A 6,640-nucleotide genomic window follows, 5' to 3' on the forward strand; every position below is an offset into this window, starting at 1 on the left:
ATTCTCTTATGCATTGCATCTCGACCTGACGAGTCACTCTATGTCTTATGTTTTTACTTAAGTTTAACTATTTAAACCTAGGAGTTGTGATGGATCATCAATTAAGCTTCACTGACCACATTGCTACAACGACCCGGTCCTGCAGGTTTGCCTTATACAACATTAGGAAGATTAGACCCTTCCTGTCAGAGCAAGCAACCCAACTTCTTGTCCAAGCTCTTGTTCTCTCTAGACTGGACTATTGTAATGCTCTCTTGGCGGGCCTTCCTGCATGTACTGTCAAGCCCCTGCAAATGATCCAGAATGCAGCAGCGAGGGTTGTCTTCAATGAGCCAAAAAAAGCTCATGTTACTCCTCTCCTCATCAGGTTACACTGGCTACCAGTAGCTGCTCGCATCAAATTCAAGGTACTGATGCTTGCCTACAAGACGACCACTGGCACGGCACCAACTTACCTAAACTCACTGGTTAAATCCTATGTGCCCTCAAGAAGTTTGCGTTCTGCAAGTGAACAACGCCTTGTGGTGCCATCCCAAAGAAGTTCAAAATCACTCTCACGGACCTTTTCCTGGACTGTGCCCAGCTGGTGGAATGACCTCCCAATCTCAATTCGTACAGCTGAGTCTTTACTCATTTTCAAGAAACATCTAAAAACTCATCTTTTTCGCCTGCACTTAACCTACTAACACCAGTACTTTTCCTTTTCTTGTCTCTTTTTTTCCATTTAATAAAAAAAAAAAAAAATATATATATATATATATACCTGGCTATGTGTTCTATACTAGACTAACTGAGACTTGTCATGGCACTTGTATTCTGTTGTTGTTCTTTTGTTGACCTGACTGCTTCTATTGTTCTCATTTGTAAGTCGCTTTGGATAAAAGCGTCTGCTAAATGATTAAATGTAAATGTAAATGTATTTCTGATGGCAAGATTGGCTGTTTTAGTGTTATTATCAACATTGTTGTTTCATAGATAAACAGAATATTAAATATTGATAAATGTAAAGGCAACCAAACAGGCGTCACAATTCACAGTCTCATTGGGGACCGTCTTTTACACTTTCTCAATCCTTGACTCTTGGTCAGGAGCCCTTGGCGTCAATTTTTAGTTTGGTCATTTAGTGCAGGTTTTCCATGTGCAGGGTATTTCACTGGTTTCATTGAGATACGTTTGCATCAACAGACGCTGTGGACAGGGACATTTATTACGTCAATCTTGATGTCTTTTATCTCAAACTCAATTCAGCTGTATTTTATGATGACTGTGTTTATGGAGTGGAATCATTTTCAGCAATTAATACCTCAATGTTGAAACTTTTCACAGAAACTTATTGTATGACTTCAGAAGACTTTGAATACAACACAAATAGTTTTTAATACTTTTATAATCTTTCTAGCACTAAATGCCCTTGAGTTTAAAAAAAAAAAAAAATTCCCTGATTATTTTTCAAGCTACATAATCTAAAAGCAAACCAATCCCAGTCAAAGTGACTTGTTTTAAAACATCCCCACATCCCCCAATTCCCCCAGCAGCGTCTGGTAAACTGATTGTGCTCTCTTCTTATGCTAATAACACTAATGTCTCCACATTATCACCTGGCCCTTCACAGCAACAGTACCAACAGTATCCGGGCTAACTGAGTCTCATCCAATCACGCTCCAGATATCTGGGTTGGGTTATATATATACTGTTTTCCTGACAGAATCTACATTTAATTTTTTTGTTTTTTGTGAAATAAAATTCCAAAACCTTGAAGGACAAACTGCTTTTTGAGATTCCTACATTGCCTACAAGGGATCACATACAACAAAGCCTACTAAGGCCATTTCTCATCTCTTTTTTCCATTCAAGACTGAAAAGGTAAGTTATACATTCTGAATTTAGATTCTGATAATATGTAAATGGTAGCCTTAAAAAATAAATGTCTGCCAAAAATGCAAAAATGCACGCAGACTGTTAAAATTTGCATGTAGTCTCTTAGTAAATGTTAGTGCTGTTTAATCTCTATTTACTGTATATATTTGTTCATTTGTTGATAGATTTTTTTTGTGGTTGTTTCTAAATATTGTTTTTTTATTTTGGCAAATGCAGTGTACCCTAAAAAAATCTTGAATATTTCACAGGAAAATGAGACCCAGAAGAGTCTGTCCTGAAAAGGAAGCTTTGAAATTCATCGCATCTGGGAAAGATAAAGACACATTTCAGTCAAGAGTCAAGAGAAAGGTAAGTTATCATTTAAGACTCGGTCTCCAATACTGTATGACTGCAAATATTAATTAAATACTTGGCATAGTAGCTTATGAATTTCAAGAAGTGTACTGTGCAATGTTATTACTTGTTCATAGTGTGCAGTGTGAAAAAATACAGAAACAGAAATTATAGATAATCAGTGGCTTCAATATTTAGTGTATTTTAATTTTGATGCACTGTTATAAAGATTGTACTGATAATTATACTTGATAAAATGTTTAATATTGATAATCATTGGAACTCGAAAACAACTGAGACACATATTAAACTTGTATCATAAATGTATGTATTCTCTAAAGCTAATATGTGCATGTGTATGTGTTTGTGACCAACAGATTGTTGATGAACAGAAAAGAGCACATTTGTGTGCATTTGTGACCACAAACATCACTAAAGGAGAAGAAATGATGTTGGACTGCGGAGATCCTGACTGCCCATGGAGACAGGTACATTTCTATTTCAATTAGCTCATATTTCTGAGTTATTTCATGAATTGTTATTTATTTGTAGTAAATCAAATTTACTTTGAGTTTTAATGTAAAATAATGGAATTAACTTGGCAAACTTGTTACAAACAATGTTAAATCAGTTTGGTTTGGGATCAGTACGATTTTTAAATGTCTTTAAAAGAATATTCTGCTCACCAAGTCTGCATTTATTTAATAATAAAAAGTACAGTGAAAACTATAAAATAGTTAAATATTATCACAGTTTAAAGTAACAGTTCTCTCTCTCTCTCTCTCTCTCTCTCTCTCTCTCTCTCTCTCTCTCTCTCTCTCTCTCTCTCTCTCTCTCTCTCTCTCTCTCTATATATATATATATATATATATATATATATATATATATATATATATATATATATATATATATATATATATATGTATATATATATAGGCAAGATATCTATAGATATCTCGATATAGGTCTATTCAGTTTATTTTAAATAAATGCTGTAATTTTGACCTTTATTTTCATTGAATATCCTAAAAAGTACTATATATCACAGTTTCCACAAAACTATGAAGCAGGAAAATATGCTTTCAACACTGATAATATAAGAATCATTATTAATGACTGAGAACCAATAATAATTGATCATAAAAGAACATCAATTCTGCTAATTTAAATGATTTCTGAAGATCATTTGACACTGAAGAGTGGAGTAATGATGCTGACATATTTCACAATTTTAAATTCATTTTACAATATTTCTGATCAGGTAAATGCAGCCTTGATTAGCAGAAAAGTCTTCTTTTAAAAACATTAAACCAGTCTTCCTGATCCCAGACTCACTGGTTAGGTGTTGATCCTGTGAGAGGTGTGAATGTTTGTGGGGGAGAGAGAGAGAGAGAGCGTGAACAGAGCAGATAGCACTACAACACAATAGAGATTATTGATCAAAGTGAAGAAAAAACCATCCGCATTGGTATGGTCTTTACTATATTTCATAAAATAGTAGCACTTTCCCATAAGATGTCATTGGTTAACACTAGTTAACATGAAAATCACTTTTAAAGTGTTTATTAATGTTAGTAAACATTACTTTTATCATTAACAAATACAATGTTTGATATTAATAATGTATTAATAAATATTATTTAATGGAGCTGAACTAACATTAACAAAAAATAAACAGTTGTATTTTTTTAATGTTAACAAAGCTTAAATATTTAAACAAATGTATTTCTCATTGTTAGTTAATGTGTCCTGTCCATCGCTCAGTGTTTTTAAATCAAACTTAAAGACTCATTTTTACACCCTTGCATTTGAGTGATGCGGTGTACGGTTCTTTTGATGTATGTTTTTATTTTTTTTAAATGTGTATATATACATATTTTTTATTTTAATTTTTGATCTCTGTTGCTTTTAAAGTAACCTTTTCTTGTTAATGTTGTGCTCTATAAATAGAAATTGACTTGACCTGACTTATTGTAAAGTGAAACTTTACACTTCAACACTTTATTTTAAGGGAATAATGCATTAGTAATCCAGAATAATGCATTAATTAATCAATAATTATTGGCTTATTCTGGTCAATAAACTTGAATATCACTTAGTAAGAGCCACTCAATAATTGTGAAAAAGTTAATAATTAATTACTGGTTTGTTTATTCTTAACTAATGCACAATTCTGGATCCTTAAAATGTTAGGTTAATCACTAATTACTAGTGTGTTATTACATGAATTACATCTTTTAATTTGGGACTGGGTTTGAGTATTAAAGGGGATGCAAGTCAACAAGTTTAATGTATGCAATGATAAAATCAGTTTTACAAAAAAAGAGCACTTGTTGAATTGTTCTGCATGTCACTTTCAGCGTTCATGACATTATCATTATTAATTGTATTAATTCTGTACAGCTTAGTCAGGTGGCCATTACTAGAGATTGTTATAAATGAATCTTCTATATTACAGGTAGCAGGATGCTTGGTCCATTACATCCTGACGGATGGACAACACCCTCATCAGACAACTACACCCTCCACCCAGGATCCACTTGGTCTGTCTCTAGATGTCAGAACGAGTAACTTCAGTCTTCAATGTGATGAAAGACTAAACATATCTTAAGCAGAATGATGAGCAAATCAGTGGAAGAGCATCCTACTATTGAGGAAAGCCTTCAGGAAGTCAAAACTATGTGCAAAGACTTATTGTAGAGTTTACAATAAGCATTAAAATGATTGGATATAAAAACTGGTGTGAATTTACAGGTTTGATCACCAGTCTTATCAAATATCAACCACAAACAGCTACAGCTCAGGAAAGTCTTCAGACTTCAGTCTTGGACACATCAGTAAATCACTAGTGCCATTAAATCAAAACGGTATGTTCCATTCACCATAAACAATACACAAGATCTAAAGATCATTGTCTTTTCATGTTTTCAACTTTGTAAAGTATGTATTACTGACATTACATTTTTTTCATTCATTCATATATTTATTCACTATATATATTTTTTATCTTTTAATTTTGTTAAATAGCAAAACCCAGAAAGCCCTGGTCAGAAACAGAGAGGAAAGTCATGGAACACTGTTTCAAGATCTACTTTGAGGAAATGAAGGCTCCTGGAAAAGTGGACTGTGAAAGATGCATAAATGCAAACAGGATTCTAAATGGTAATGGAAGAGACTGGAAAACAGTTAAATACTTTGTGCTCAACAGAATAATTTTAGTTAAGAGAAGTTTGGGTGAACAGTACTGAGCCCATTAACCCTGAGAGCGTGTGATGTGGAGTATCAGTGTTGAGTCCTAACTGTGCTGTGACACTGAAGGTCCATGTACATGCAGCATCAGTGCGTCATAGCATTGAAATGATTGACTACAGCTGTTTTCAGCTCCTGTTTGGGACTCTGTTTTAGACCTGTTATAACTTTGATGTAAGCCACTGTAATTTTGAACTATTTAATTTTTTTTTAAATAAACATATTTTATTATTTTCATTTTGATTTGTTGTTTTACTTTTCTTGGCAATGTTGATAATAAAAATGGAGCCCCTAAATCAAGTGCTGCTCTGAAAAATGTCAGTGTGTTAAACGACTAAAGTGCCAATGCTTAAAAAGTATTTTATTGTAGCTCTCCATACAACACCTGACACTAATACACACATAGAGGTCAAAACTCAAAAATATATATTGATTGTTGCATTGATAATTTTCAGTTGGATCTACAAATGTGCAAATGTTAAAAGACATTCAGTTCATCTAATTTACTGGAGCCAACTGAAGATTTTAATGCAGTAAATAAAAAAATAAAATAAAAACACTGGTCCCCTGTTAGATGGTGAAGTGTGACGCCTGATCAGCTGACCTTACATTTAACAATATTTCACATTCTCACCATCTCTGAATGATATGGCAAAGATGATAATATAATGTTACAATATATGTTGATTGTAACATTGATTTAGAAATTTAGCCAAGTGAATATTTTCAAAGTTAACATGAAATCTTCAAGAAATGTCTAAGCAACCAAAGAGATGTCGCAGTTTACCATTTAACAGGGGACCTAAGTGTTCAGATCAACATTAGCACTATTCTATCTATCTATCTATCTATCTATCTATCTATCTATCTATCTATCTATCTATCTATCTATCTATCTATCTATCTATCTATCTATCTATCTATCTATCTATCTATCTATCTATACATCTATCCATCTATCTATTAAAAAAAAAAATTCCCATTTAGCCTCCAAGATCAAACCGGTCCCCAGTTAGATGGTGAAGTATGACGTGATCTGTTTGGTTGCCTTTACATTTAACAAATTACTTTTATTTATTTATTTCTGAATATAATGGCAATGCTGATAGTACCCTAAAAATGGAGCCTCTGAAAAATGTCAGTGTTAAACAGCTAAAGTAGCATAGTTAAAAGATATTTT

The 6,640-nt window shown here is 33.0% G+C and overlaps 1 long non-coding RNA gene across 1 annotated transcript; it reads left to right on the forward strand.

The window, feature by feature from the left end:
- Positions 1 to 1,253: 1,253 nt before the first annotated feature.
- Positions 1,254 to 5,998, forward strand: LOC127935718 (uncharacterized). The gene is made up of 4 exons (XR_008148157.1): positions 1,254 to 1,863; positions 2,127 to 2,226; positions 2,589 to 2,699; positions 4,670 to 5,998. It is a non-coding gene; the product is annotated as an uncharacterized LOC127935718 (long non-coding RNA).
- Positions 5,999 to 6,640: the final 642 nt, after the last annotated feature.

This window comes from Carassius gibelio, chromosome A19 (assembly GCF_023724105.1).
Source record: "Carassius gibelio isolate Cgi1373 ecotype wild population from Czech Republic chromosome A19, carGib1.2-hapl.c, whole genome shotgun sequence".
Lineage (NCBI taxonomy): Eukaryota > Metazoa > Chordata > Actinopteri > Cypriniformes > Cyprinidae > Carassius > Carassius gibelio.